Source organism: Podarcis gaigeae, assembly GCF_964106915.1.
Source record: "Podarcis gaigeae genome assembly, chromosome: 13".
Classification (NCBI taxonomy): Eukaryota; Metazoa; Chordata; class Lepidosauria; order Squamata; family Lacertidae; genus Podarcis; species Podarcis gaigeae.
Window position 1 is genome coordinate 39,208,820 of NC_139689.1, and position 15,215 is coordinate 39,224,034.

General features: G+C 47.8%; 1 protein-coding gene across 3 annotated transcripts in view; it reads left to right on the forward strand.

Moving 5' to 3' along the window:
* LRRC4B (leucine rich repeat containing 4B) overlaps nucleotides 1–15,215 on the forward strand; it is a 158,708-nt gene that overhangs the window by 69,934 nt on the left and 73,559 nt on the right. Inside the window, exon 1 of one of the 3 annotated variants that reach the window (XM_083709396.1) lies at nucleotides 9,133–9,359. The exons of the other annotated variants lie outside the window; for them this stretch is intronic. The gene's annotated coding sequence lies outside the window, so the exon portion shown is untranslated. Of the gene's footprint in view, nucleotides 1–9,132; nucleotides 9,360–15,215 lie in introns of those variants that run through there. 3 annotated transcript variants of the gene reach the window in all.

A 15,215-nucleotide genomic window follows, 5' to 3' on the forward strand; every position in this document is an offset into this window, starting at 1 on the left:
AAGGATTTCCCAAGGTAGTTCACCATTCAGATATGAAATACATGCAAGATTAAAACCGGCTCCGTGATGCAAGCGACAAAGGCAACAAAACACAAAAATAGCACCAGACAGCAGACGAGGTCAAAATCGTAATAATATTAGGCAGCCTTACGAACAACCAGATGAAAACCCAACAATTGCTTTTAACCACCTTCAGATGTCCTGTGGGATGAAAGCTGCTTTTATAAAAACTGGGAGGGAGGCAACCTAATGAGTCTCCTAAGGGAAGGAGTTCCCCATAATGGGTACCAGAACAAACAAATAAAGCCCAGAGCATTGCATTTTCCCTTTCACCAGCTTCTCTTGCTCTCATTCCAGGTGTAAGAGGTTGCCTGGTCTCACATCACCTTGGGGAGAGGCCAAGTGGTCATGCTTGATTCAGACACTAACCATTAACCTGAGGGCAGCAACAAACGGCTGGGATAATGGCGTTTGTGGTTTGTAGTAGGCCCATACCTTTGCGGCGCTGTGAATTAACGGCGCACTGTGCATAATGCAACCCCCATCCCGCCCCTCCCTGTCTTCCCTTTGTTTGGGGGGGGGGGAAACAAAGGGGGAAAACCTCCCTGCTGCAGGCCTGTGTTAACAGCCCTGCCAGTGAGTGATATAGAATCCTCCTTTTCTTTTCTTTTTTTAATTTTTTTATTCAAAATTATAACAAGACATATTATCCAAAAACATATCATCCTTGTCCCCCCCCCATTTTTCCTCCCTCCCTCCACACAAAACCCACCCACCCCTGACTTCCCTCAGTTCCAGTCTTTGGTTTCTCTAAGAATGCTGTTTTCTGCATGTTACAAAGTTGTATAGATCCTCAAACTATTTAGCTGATTATTATCAATAAAAAGTTTGTGAATGTTTATTCAAAACCTGTCAAGGAGTTCAGTTCACTTTGTTGCGTTTTCAGATACGTTGTAAAGGGTTCCTATTCATCCTTAAAGTCACAGTTATCCTTGTCCCGTAGTTTATATGTCAGTTTTGCCCGTTCTGCATAGTCCACCAGTTTTTCTTGCCATGATTCTTTAGTTGGGGTTTCTTCACTCTTCCATCCTTGTGCTACCCGAACTCTCGCCGCCATTGTCACATACATGAAGATGTTTTTCAACTTTTATGGCAGGTCTTTCCCTACAATCCCCAACAAAAATACCTCGGGTTTTTAAACAAACGTTAAATGGAACATTTTCTTCAATTCGTTGTATATCATTTCCCTCCTTTTCAATGTGCATTCATGATGATAGGTGCCCATGATGATATTGCGGCTGTTATACGCCATCTCTCTGTGATTACTGTTCACACCTGCACATAGGTGCCAACTCCCGGGGGGCTCAAGCACCCACAAAATTCCCCACAAAGGGGCTGGGAACCCACAAATTTCGGTGCATGTTGCAGTGGCACCCACGGCCCCAGGCACCCATGGTGGCGGGACCTAGCTAGCGCTCCTGCGCTTGCAGAAAATCTTTGAGTGGACGTAGTGCTTTATTGCCATTCAGTGCAGGTCCTTTAAGTTCCTCCTGAAATCCTGCAAGTTTTCGTACCACAAATGTTCCGGTTTGTTGCTGTTGTCTTGCATTGGTTGTGCCCCGCCAGTGAGGCAGTAACGTTGGGGAAGCATCACAGGGCAATTACTAAAGCAAAATGATGTGTGGATGATCCAGGATAAATCCACCACAAATATCCTATTACTGCATCAATGACATGTTGCAAGACACCCACCCACCACACTGTAATCAGTCTAGGAGGACCTAAATACCCACAGGGTAGAAATTAAGTACGTGGGTCCTTTTATTTATCATAGAAATGCTTCCCACCCCTTATCCTCTGCCCCTTCCTCATATTTTGTTTAATCCTAGCAAAGAAGGAAATTATATGGCTTGGGAACGGGAAGTGATAGACAAATTAGTGGAAGGTTTTAACCTCAGATGATTAACCTCTTTCCAGCCCTCTCCTCTTTGCTGTCCATCATCAGTTCCCAGTGGAGAGTCGCTAGCTAGACATCTTTGCATCATTATCTCCTGTGTCATTTTTCTGGGTGTTGAACATTCTTTTCCCGCCGACGCCATGAGGTTGGCTGTCGTGAAAATTGGTGAGTGTTGTTAGAGCAGCCTCCGCCACTGGAGGACTAGCCTTAGCTGTGGTCCAAAACATCTCAAGGGCACCACCTTGGCAACGGCTGGTGGCCTCGCCTCTTCCTGTGTTTGGCTCTTCCTGTGTTTGGCTCTTGTTCTGCTCATAGCTGTCAACTTTCCCCTTTTCTTGCGAGGAATCCTATTCGGAATAAGGGAATTTCCCTTTAAAAAAGGATAAACGTTGACAGCTATGGTTCTGCTTTCTGCAAAGAGGTATTAACCACGTAATTCAGGCAGCTGATAATGGTTTTTCTTCCCCTCACAGCAAAGTCACATGGCCGCAGAGCCATGGACCAAGTCCTTCAGCCAATCAACGTAGCTTCTCTTTAGAGTTGTTACCAGGGTAGAGATAGGTTTGGCTCCGGAAAGTTTTGACGGGTTGTGAAATCCAACCTGAAAACGAGAGGACAGGACTCATTCAGCGTTAATAAGATAGATGCACGCTGGTAAGCATTGGTTGGGCAGACTAAATCACCAGCTGTGTTTGGGGTCAATAGATCTTTAAACCATGGGGGTATATATTCACACCTTGTCAGTAGCAGCATGGCAGCTCTTGCAACATGGCAGCTCCCAGACCCTGGTGTCAGCACCTGGCAGCCTTGGGCAATGAATTGCCACGGCCCCAACCACCTGGCAGGCCCCCCCTGCTGATGCAGCGACCCCTCCCCCATTTTCCTGACCCAGCACTCAGAACAGCACCAGGCAGCTGGCTCTAGCTACTTTTTATATTATTGTTGTTTCACACAGTGCCCCTTGCATAATGTTTCTCCAAGGTGTTAACGGAGGAATCCAAGGGCTCCCTTGGGCAAAAAACAAAGACACCAACCAGGACAATTTGGAGCAAAACAGGCCTTTATTGGAAACTGTTGCGACAGGACTCCCACCCACAACAAGATGAAGCAAGATGGAAGCCCAGAACAAAAGAAGACCCCAACTTTTATTAGTTACTAATCCCCCAAGAACTACATCATGACTACATCATTGATACATCACAAAAAGGAGGGGTTGCGGGAGGGGTTTGTGGAGGTAACTTGAGTATTTTGTCACCTGGCTGGTTCCTCCTTTCCCCCTCCTCATGAGTACTTTCCAGGTGACAAAGGAAGCTTGCAGTTTCCTGCCCCCAGAGGGAAGAGCTGATCATTGTCCTTTGTTCCAGTCTGTGCTGAATCCACTCCCATATGCAAGTTCTTTGTGACCTTGATGGTCTTCTGTCTAAGACCATCAGGGTTGGCATAACAACTGGGCAGGGCTCCTGTGTATATGCTGGTATGCTCAAGGGATTATGGCCATCCTGTATCAAACCTATCCCCTTTGATAGTCCTTTCTTCATGGAGCAAAATAAAAGTGGACCGGTGTAAATCCGATGTACGGTTGATTTACTATGAATTTATAACAGAAACGTCACATATGTCGTGTGTGTGTGAGTGTGTGTGTCGTGTTGGTACAAACTGAATGATTGGGGGGTGGGATTCCCTGCAACAGTTGCATTGTGGAAAACTCAAAAGGTGGCTGGGGTGCAGGTGCCCAGTGCGAAGTTGAAGCATTGCCTCACCAGCCAGGTAAGCCTGCCAGGCCTCGCCGATGGAGGAAACTATGGCCGGGGGCCACTGGCATTTATTTATTTATTTAGAAAACGCCCCCCCTCGTTGCTTTGCATTCCAAAGCATCTCAGAACCATGCGCCAAATAGAAATCGATACAGTGACATTAATAAGAAACATTTCAAAAGCCGTATTAAATTAACAGTGTACAGTTCATATAATAAATACCTGTGTTCATGCGCCCATCCAAAATCCCAACCTGCTCCCTTTGTACGGGAGAGGCAGCTGGCCAGACCCTCCCCAAATCATGCAGCTTAGGGACTCAGAAGAAATATTTCCTGTCCACCTGAGGCAACACACAACCGTCTCTCTCCTCACCCCTGCCACACATATCTGAAGGAAGCAAATTATGTGGATGGGTGGGAGAAAGAATTAATGTGGTTCCTTTCCTTCCATGGTTTTTTTTTTGGGGGGGGTGATGGTGGTGGTTGCTTGGTTTGTTTTGCTTCCTTCAGATGTTATTTGCAACTGCTCAAGAGCAGACATACCAAAATGGCTTCCACACTGCTGCCTAGGGTTGCCATATTTCAAAAAGTATTTTGTTTTTGTTAAGAAACCCACCAAAATTGTTGAGCTTTCTTTGGGAACAAACCCAAGTTGTTTGAAGTTTTATTCTGTTTTTAGTGTTCTATTGGGAGCTGTCCAGAGTGGCTTGGGAAACCCAGCCAGATGGGCGGGGTATAAATAATAAAATGATGATGATGATGATGATGATGATGATGATGATGATGATGAATGCCATCTTGTCCAGTTTGGCTGTCAGGTAGGAGAAGCATGGAAATGGCACATACAAACCCTTCAACATTTCTCTAATGAAAACAGGAACATCCTATTCAATTATTATTATTATTTTACTATTTATACCCCACCCTCTGACTGGTTTGCCCCAGCCACTCTGGGTAGTGTCCCCCAAAATAGTAATTTTAATAGTGATTTGGAGCTGTTTCCACTGCTTTTCCCATTGTGTTGCCATACATCTGGTTTTCCCTGACATTTTGCCGCTTCAGCAACCCCCCCCCCCCGACACCACCACCACCACCAAATCTTTTTTACGGTCATAGATCAGCATAAGGAAGGAGGGGTACAATCATTTAAAATATTTTTTAAAAAGTTCTAAATAAATAAATAAAAGGAGTTAAAACAGAAAGTATATGTAAAAGTCTATAAGAATCCTAAAGAAGCTAAGTGAGTCTAGAAGAATGGCAGGTGAAGATGATGGACTACGCAGAATTAGCAAAGCTGACGGGGGAAATCTGAAACCAGAGAGATTGGAGTAAATTCATTCAATATATAGACAATTATTGTAAACATATAAAAACACTAGCAGGACTGCAATAAATTTTGCAACGTTTATTAGAAGAATTTTTTTACATTTGATTAAAGTTTAAAAATATATTGGAATAAATGTAGAATTGCGATGATATAAATGTGGAGAAATACGACGTAAGCATGTGAAAACCAGATGATGAGATGGAGGGAAGTCGAGTGGCTCTGCGGAGCTAAAAGTTATTTAAAAAGGAATAAGATGTTATGTGAATGTTAAAAATGGAAAATCTCTCTATCTCTGCCTCTATTATCTATCTATCTATCTATCTATCTATCTATCTATCTATCTATCTATCTATATCTATCTATCTATCTATCTATCTATCTATCTATCTATCTATCTATCTATCATCATCTGTCATCATCTATCTATATAAAAGAAGCTAAGCGAGTCTAAAAGAAGGGTTAGGAACATTAGACAAGAGTGAAAGTTCGTAAAAAGTTAGTATATATAAGACTGTAGCTATCAGCCTACAGAGCACTCCAATATATCTAGTTTGTATCTCATTATATCTAGTTTGTGGCACAGGTCATCATCCGACAAATTTTGAGCACTGCTGTGCAGAATCTGGCAATGTTGCATGTAGTAGCAGGGTTGGTATCTGAAAGCAGCAGGGAGGTATAGAATTGTCCTGTGTGCCCTGGGTACCTACACAGTAATAATAATAATTTTTTTTTTAAATTTATATCCCACCTTCCCCAGCCTAAGCCTGTCTCAGAGCGGCTGACAACGGTAAAAATAACACAGTTTACATAAAATCATAATCAAATAATTGAAATACATTCTACATTCATGGTAAGATGAGGCTAGTTCAAATGTCTCTCTAATAAAGACATTGGAGAAGCACATACTCTGTTGCTTCTATTTGTCCAGAGTCACAGGGGCATTGAGACTCCATCGTGACCCTGGCACCATTTTTACACCCGAAAGCCAGGGCGTATCGGGAATTTTCCTGACATACGCCAAACCTACTGCTACCAAAATGGTACCACCTATGCACCAAAGGGGAGGTATCAGCAGACTTGGTGGGGGAACCATCAGTTTCATAGAATAGAATCACAGAATTGCAGAGTTGGACCAGTTCCCAAGGGTCATCTAGTCCAACCCCCTGCAATGCAGTGGTCTCCCATCCAATTAGAAACTACACCAGACCCTGCTTAGCTTTGCAAATATGGTAGCAGTTTTCTGGATGCACCACTACGCTCCACATAACCTGCAGAGGTTAAAAACAAACCCCAGAGCATCCCAGTGAGGGACTGAGCATGCTCAGTGGGCACAGAATGCTGACTGACTGTTGGGAAGGATGGAAGAAAAAAATGGTGGTGAGGAGGAATGGAATGGGGGGGGGGGGAGAGCATGGCTGGCTGGCACTCTCGGCAGGAGCATTCCAGGCTGCAATGTTTTGTAGCAAGTCCCCCTTCTGCAAATCTATTCTACAGGTGACTTGACAGCCGTTCCATCTTCTCTCCTCTGATTACCGAGTTATCAGCTTCTCCACTAAATTCTGGTTTCCAGGAACCTCTGAGGGAAAGCCAGTTAAATGTGTTGGAGACCAGTGTAAGTTTGTAAAATCGATTTGCCCTGAAGTGAGAGCGAGAACCCTAAAGTGGGATCTGAATGACCCTGCTTCTGTAGAAATATATTGGAGAGATAGAGCACTAGGTTTTTAAATTTTCATTTCTGGGGACATTTTTTTTTTTTTGGAAGACACATGTTTTGCTAGGTTCTAAGAGAAATGTTTCACCAAGAACAACAGCAAGGCTGTGTGTGTGTGTGTGTGTTTGTGTGTGTGTGTGAATGTGGTATGATTTCCAGACACTCACTGTAATTTCCCCCGTCTCCAAATGTGGATTTAAACCACCCCTTTGTCAACATAATTTGTGGTTAAAGAAACATGGGGTGACGCTCTTCCCCTGCGTGTTAACTCGTTTCATGTGACTGAGTGGATGTAATTTTTGCAACAAGAGAACCACACGGGGTGGCGATTATTCTGGATTAATTCATGTGGGCTAAGAGTGTGATCTTGCGTGCCCAAATTAACTCAAATTATTTAGTTACCTTCGCTGAAAGATCTTACAAACTTAGAAAAAATGCATCAGAATACGAGCCTGTTAAATACAAATTCAACAGATATCAAATATGAATTAATTTTTGGATGTTGGTTAAAGAGTGAGCTGGTATTCTTTACTTGCTTGGGCGGAGGATATGACATTTCGTGACATCAGGGGGCCAGATACATAGTCAGTACGTTGTGCATCCGACAAACTAGGCTTTTGCCTTCGTAATCTCAAGCTGCAATAGATATATCGGTTTCTTAGCTTTCGCAGCCAGAACTCTTTGTTATATTTGCTAAAACAGACTAAAACAGCTGCTCTTCTGGCAGGTGACCAGAGAATGAAGGGAAAAGTGGGTGTGGCAAATAGGGAGGGGGGGTAGAAAGGATGACTGGGGAGAAGAGCAGTGAAGGAGGATGATAGTGGGGGGTGAGAGATCAACTGGGAATGAGGAAGTGGCTCAAGGGGCAATGGGCTTGACCTCTGTGGCACTCCTGTATGGGGGGGGGGGTAGGAGGGTAGGGCAGCATACCTGAAGGAGCGCCTCCACCTCCATCATTCAGCCCAGACACTGAGGTCCAGCGCCGAGGGCCTTCTGGTGGTTCCCTCACTGCGAGAAGTGAGGTTACAGGGAACCAGGCAGAGGGCCTTCTTGGTAGTGGCGCCCACCCTGTGGAATGCCCTCCCATCAGATGTCAAGGAAATAAACCACTATCTGACTTTTAGGAGACATCTGAAAGCAGCTCTGTATTGGGAAGTTTGCAATGTTTGATGTTTTATTGTGCTTTTAATATCCTTTTGGGAGCTGCCCAAAGCGGCTGGGGAAACCCGGCCAGATGGGCGGGGTAAAAATAATAATGATTATAATATTATTATTATTACAGTGGTACCTCGGGTTAAGAACTTAATTCGTTCTGGAGGTCCATTCTTAACACGAAACTGTTCTTAACCTGAGGTACCACTTTAGCTAATGGGGCCTCCCTCTGCCGCCGCGCCGCCACTGCGCGATTTCTGTGCTCATCCTGAAACAAAGTTCTTAACCTGAGGTACTATTTTTGGGTTAGCGGAGTCTGTAACCTGAAGCGTCTGTAACCTGAAGGTACTACTGTATTTGAAGTGAATGTGGACATCACTACTGGCAGGGCAGGTGAGGTTCAGAGGCGTAGCAAGGATCCTTTGAACTCTTAGCCAGGAGAGCAGGTGGGTGGGCTCCTGGTTACTTGAGACAGAGTGGAGAGGCGAGATTTTTGTGCCCCACCCTGGGCTTGCACCCTTGCCAGGGGCCAACCTATCCAAGCCCTAGGTACGCCCCTGATTGAGCTGCATCCCTGTGGAAGGGGCAGGTTTTTGGTTGACAGGCTGAAAGGGAGGTGCACATAGCAATGTACATATGTGCCTAGAAGAGATGTAAAATATGAAGGCCCAGAAGTTACCTGGGTGGTTTTAAGGCATATATACCATGCTGCAGGAAGCTGGAGGAGAGGGTCCATGGGTCCTAGCTCAGTCCCTCTGCCAAGTAAGCACTGGGCAATTCTGAAACCTGCATCCAGAATATTATCGCACATGCAAATTGCTTTCTGCAGGGTTTTTCCCGTCTGGGATATTCGTGGGGTTGGGCAGAGAGGGAGATAAGGATGCCCATTTCTGAAAGGAGTGGGGGTTGGTTGTAGGTCTTGCAGATTGTTACGGATGGAGGGGGTGGGCGAGGAGAAAGAAGAACTGGAGAAGGGGCAGGAAGGAAAGAATAGAGGTGGCGAGTTGGGGGGGGGAGGGATGAAAAGCTGAAGCGAGCCATACAAGGGGGAGAGGAAGGAGGGAAGGCGGAAGGAGAATTGGAGGAGAGAAAGGGAGGCGGCGGAAAGGCTTGGGGGAAGGAGAAGGATAGAGAAGCCCACCCTCCCTTCATCCCCATCTCCCCTCCCCTGGCCGCGCTGCCGCTGGGAGGATGCGCCGTGCTTCCGCCTCTGCCCCCCTCCCTCCCTTCTTCCTTCCCTCCCCGCCTCCATCCATCCATCCATCCATCCGCGGCAGCTCCTGCATGCCGAGTCCCTTCCCCTTTCTCTCGGCTCCTCTCGTCGAGGGGGCGAAGTCGGATTCCTCCCCCCGCCCGCCTCCCCCTTTGCACTGCCGCGGCGAAAGAGACGGAGCGGGGGGGTGGCGGTGGAGAGCGCGCGACAGCCGTGGCGAAGGAGGAAAGGCGAAGGGAGGAGATGGTGAGCGGTTGCCATGGGGATGCGGCGCGGGTGGAAGAGGCGGGGGGGGGGGGAGAGAGAGAGAGAGAGAAGAGAGAGTTGGGTACCAGGGATGCAGGAATGGATGGACCAGGGATGGAGAGGATGCAGCAGAACCAGCGAGGCTCGCTTCTCGGCTCACCTCCTCCTTCGCCCCTTGCCTCCTCCATCGCCATCCAAGCATTGCACACACACACGCCACGGTTCAGTGTATATTACTTGCTTCTTCCTCATGAATCCTTTCACCAGCATACCCCCTTGAACTCCCAACCCTACACTGGTGGATATCTGCAGCTCCCCCTCCCCTCCAACTCTCTCATATCCCACCTTATTATGCCCTCTCCCCAGCCTCTTCTATCCTCGGCCAAGCCCCTCTTCCCTCCACACACATTGGGCCTAGTTGCCTCTCAGTCCCCTCTGCTTCCTTCACCCTGCTTCCTCCAAATCTTTAAAGGGTCCTCCTCCGCCTCCTGCCCTCTTTTGCATCTCACCAACCCACTCCTCGGAAACATTTCCATCAGTGAAATTCAGTGGTTCAGTTGGGTTGCTTTTCTGGTCCTGGCAGAATGGAGACCTATGGGCTTCGAAAGGAATCCTGCCTCTCCCTGCTTTCCCATCCCACTGACTTGTGACACAGGATGGAGGGGAGGGCATTGTGATCCCCACACAGAATATGGCTTGGCTTGCTTACTAGAGTGATATATTGCCTGCTTTGAAATGATCAGACGGTGTGGCAAACTGAGCACTAAGAAAATGTAGTGTGGCGTGAGTTACCTTGATGAGATGTAGAGCCCCGTGGCACAATGGGCCAGTGTGTCTTGCTGTTAACCAGATGTTTGGTGGTTCGAGCCCACCCAGGGATTCCTGCATTGTGGGGGATTGGACTAGATGCCTCTTGAGGGCCCTTCCAACTCTTCAATTCCATGATTCTATGTCTCCTGCTCCCCATCCTCTGCAGTGCAAATTCTTTCTGTTTGTCCATTGTGGTCTGGTTTTGACTGGTGAATGGATGATTCTGTTGCCTGGTGGGTGGACGTTGCTCTAAGCGGCCTTTGGGCCTCCCCTGACTCTATGGGGAGCCAGTGGTGTAGTGGCTAGAGCGCTGGCCTAGTGCCTGGGAGTCCAGAGTTCGAATCCCTCCTTGGCCATGAAACTTGCTGTGTGAAAATACAGTGGGGAACTGTGTACGCCACCTTGAGCTCCTTCGGAGGAAAGGTAGGCTACAAATTGTTATTATTATTTCTGCACTGCAGGGGGTTGGACTAGATGACCCCTGGGGTGCTTTCTGACTCTACAATTTTATAATTACTAGCAACAGTAACGAGGGATATGAGGGACCACCCCAATTTCCCTGTCCATCTCCCCAGACCATCTTTGCAGCACACCTTCCAGTTCTCCCTCTTTCCCAGTCTCTGATCTCAGCCTTGTAAATAAGCACTGGCCTGGTCTTATGGACTTAAGGACTTGCATGCAGGCTGGTGGAGGAGGGTCAGATTGCTGTGTCCCACCTTGGCCTGGAAGCCAAAAGCAGGCTGCAAGAGAAGAGAACCTTCACCCACCGTAGAAACACATCAGGCTGCTGTAATAAGGATGGCACTCTCTGCCCTTCTTCTGCCAACCTGCAGCCGACTGGTGACTACAGGGCAAGTAACTTTTACAAAGCTATTTGCCTGGATAGCTCAGCTGGTTAGAGCGTTGTGCTGATAATGCCAAGGCTGCAGGTTCGATCCCCACATGCAGTGGCGTAGTGTGGGGGGTGCAGGGGGGGCCAGCCACACCGGGTGCAACATCTGGGGGTTAGGGTTAGGGGGCACAAATTACTTGCCTTGCCCCGGATGCTGACAACCCACGCTACGCCACTGCTCACATGGGACATCTGCATAGTCCTGCATTTCATGGGGTTGGATTAGATGATTCTCAGAATCTCTTCCAACTCTGATTCTATGATACTCTCAGCTTATTCTGCCTTTGGGGCCCTTTGCCATGCCTTCAGTTTTTTACCTTTCTTGTATACACACACTGTGCTGTGTGACCAGAATCCGGAGCTTCTGCTAGGAGTCAGTCCGACAGGGCCGAGGCAGGACACGAGGCAGGAAACCAGGCAAGGACAGGTATAGGATCTCAGGCAGGATCTAGCATACACCAATGTTGCTCCCGCAACCTGGGGCGGGGTCCGACAGCCTTTTATCTTTGTCGGGGTAGCGGCCAGTCCTGATCCCCTGGCGACTCACCTCCCTGTTTCGCCCGAAGGCGAGCACTCCTCCTGCGAGTACTCAGGTCTCTCCTTCTCTCAGACCTTAGTCTCTGCAGCTCGGGAGATGTCAGTTGGGTTACTAGACCCAGGGGCCGCCTCAGCCTCCCCTGACCCAACTGGTAATGGAGCAGCTGTAAGTGATGGCCCAGCTGAAGGCAACGAGGTAATCCCTGCATCTGGAGCCAGGGCAGGCTCAGGCCCCTGACTCGGCCCAGCTGGTGTTTGTTGCAGGGGAACCTGTGCAGACTGGGACTCTTCAGGACCAGGCCCCAGACTTGGTTCAGATGATGCCTGAGGCAAAGGATCCAGTGCAGACTGAGACTCCTCTGGTTCCGAGTCCCAGGCCATCACACACACACACCTTCAACATTGGGTCCCATATCTGTCTTCGAAGTGTAGTCCAGTGGAGAATTTCCTGAGCTCAGACTCCAGCTACAAAAGGTCAGGGAGCAGGTGCTGGGGAACAGTTCAGCTGGAGAGGTCTGCTGCCAGCCAGAGTGGATAACACTGGCTTCAGGTGGACAAATAGTCGGAACTTCCTATGTTGAAAAGAGCAGGAGGAAACTCCTCTGTGGTCACCCTTGGATGGAGGTATCAGTGGTCAAGGAATGGAACTCAGGTTACAACACCCAGTCCTTGATAAAAGCGACAAGGGGTGTATTCGGGCATGAACGCCAGGCCAGAGTAACTTCTGAGCTGGAGCAGAACTGGTTTATTTATCACACATATTTCCTGCGCAGAGTGGTGGAACAAGAGGCTACCCGGTCATATTCTATCTGGACTGTGACCTGCTTTACCATAGCAATGTGTGAGCATGATGCACTCTGTCCTAGGCCCCATTCCCTGGGATTGTCCTCCTCAATAACCATTTGAATTTGCAGCTGTGACCGTGGTTCACAGGCGAGGGATGAAGTTTGTAAAATAAGTCGCCACGTGGAAAAAAGAGGATAGAGATAAATGCCCTCGGCCCTACCTCTCATAATAATACTAGAATTTGGGGTCATAGAATTATTGGAATATGCAGATGTCCCAAACAGGGATCAAAGCTGCTCCATTCTCTAACCAACTGAGCCATCCAGGGGTCATCCAACGAAATTGATTGGCAGGAGAAGCAGAGAGCAGACAAAAGGAAGCGCTTCTTCACACAACTCGTAATTGATGGCAGCATGGCGGCTGCAACAGCAGAAAAGAGCTCCTGAAGCCAGCCAGAGTAAAAGGCTCTGCCTGGCCGACTCCCGGACTCCCAGGACTGCTGCCGCCAGCACTGCAAGCAGAGAGGAATTGGGGGGGCCCAGGGGTCTATCAAAGGAGCCAAAACACCCCCCCCAGGACTGAGATTGAGCCGGAAAGGCACCCGGAAAGGCACCCGACCACCCCCCCCCCCAACAGCTAAGAGGAGCTCCAAAACCAGGAGGACAGTGCAGCCAACGCAGAGAGGGAGAAAAAGAAGAGAAAAGGGGGAAAGAAGGAGAAAAGGAAAGAAAGAAAAAAGAGCCCCAACTTTACCGCTGCTGCCCCCCATCTCTGCCGACGGGAAAGAAGAGGAGAGGTAGGTGAGCACGGCTCCGAAAAAACAGGCTCCGAAAAAACACGTGGCTGAGCCGACGGGAGCCTACCCCTCCTGAAAACAGAGGAAAATCGCATGACAAAGGAGATCGCAGAAAGGAAGAAACGACCCTCCCCCCTTTTTTTTAAAAAAAAAAATCCTTTTTTAACCCCTTCCTCCCCCTCTCCCTTTTTTTTTTTTAAAAAAGTCCTTTTTTTATCCCCCCCCCATATACCTACTTTGATCATTTTTCTTTTTAAAAGAGGGGGCACTGCTGCAGCAGCCACCCTTACTTTTTTCAAACAGAAAATAATAATAATTAGGGGGAAATAGGTTTCTTTTATATATATATATATATTTTTAAAAAAAACACAATCCCCCCCTCTCTATTCTATTTCTATTCTATTTGTTAGCTTGTTCTTGAGGGGGGGACCTTTCACCCCCATCCACGACCACCACTCTCTTTTTAAACAAAAATTTCCTCCATATCACTGCTATTGCTATTGATACTCCCCCCCCCCGTTTATTTTTCTCTCCTCTCTCTCCCTTCACCCCCTTTATTTTATTTTTTCCTTTTATCCCACCTTTCTCCATCCCCAATTTTGTTCTCTATCCCCTTTATCTTTTAAAATCAACTCCCCCTTTTTAGCCTGTTCGTCAGCTTGTTTTTGAGGGGGGAGCCCTTTCCCCCCACCCCCTCTTTTAAAATAAGACTTTCCCCCCCATACCATTGCCACAGCTCCCCCTCCCTCCCCCTCCCTTCTCTCCCCCTCTCTTTTCTTCTCCCTCCTTTTCCCACCCTTCCCCCTCCCCCTCTCCTTTTCTCTTCCTCCTCCCTCTCTCCATCCCCCCCCCTTCCCCTAAAGGAAACACATACACACATTGATATCACCATATCCTACTTTGCCCCCCTCATACTATAGCTAAAACTACTGCGGCAATCTAATACCGCCGATATTACTGTACTATCTCTCCTCTTTCAACTCTTTTTGTCTCTCTCTCTTCTCTTTTACTCCAATCTCCCCTCTCCCCCCCCCGTCTCCCCCCTTCTTCTTTCTTTCTTCTTCTTCCTTTTTCTCCCTCCACCCTTTACATATAGCCTATTTGTCTGTCTCTGTTTCTGAGCGCACCCCCAACCCCAACCTCCACCTTAACCGGACCCCAATACCCTTTTTGGGTATATACAACCCCCTCCTAAACACATATTTTCCCTGGCCCCACCCCTCTAATCTCTTGCATCTCTACCTGCTAACCCCTCCCCCTTATATGAACTGTCTGTCCGTTAGTCTACCCATCTCTACTTACCTGCCCCCCCCCCCCGCTTTGGCGTCAACGCTGAGGCAACCACAGAAACTCTAGACAAGTTCTTAAAACACAGGCTAGAAGTGACACAAATGACCACCTAATCCAAACGCTCTGTAAAAGCCACCTGCAACGCCTGATCAGCCCAGCAACCCAAAAATACCCAGGAATCACCACTGCCACAACTCCTAACCACCACACGCCCTACTCCAAGAGGATGCCAAGCCAACCTCAAACCAAAACCATTAGGGAGACTGAGATGACACCAACCAGGGCAAACAATGCCAATACCATAACTCCCCTTCAAGATGACGACCACCCAGTAACGAAACGAGATCTGAGGGAAATGGAAGCAAGATTAGAAGCACGATTAGAAGAAACACTGAAGGCCACAATGGCTCCCATGCAGGCACTAATCAACAATCTAACCTCCAAAGTGGAAGCTCTAGAGAACAAGAACCAAATGCAAGAAAGAATAATAGAGCAATACCGGGAGGAGAACGCACGTGTGAACAAGAAACTGGACGAACTGGTAAACCAAATGGAAGCAGAACACAGAGGGATGAAAATTAAGCAAGCCGACCTTGAAGATCGCAATAGACGCTGTAACATCCGCTTCCGCAACTTTCCTGAAAAAATAGAGGAGAAAAGCCCAGCAGACCTAATTATACGCTGGCTGAAAAACACAATCCCAGGCCTGAAACTTGAGGCAGATGACTTGGAGAGGGCTCACAGA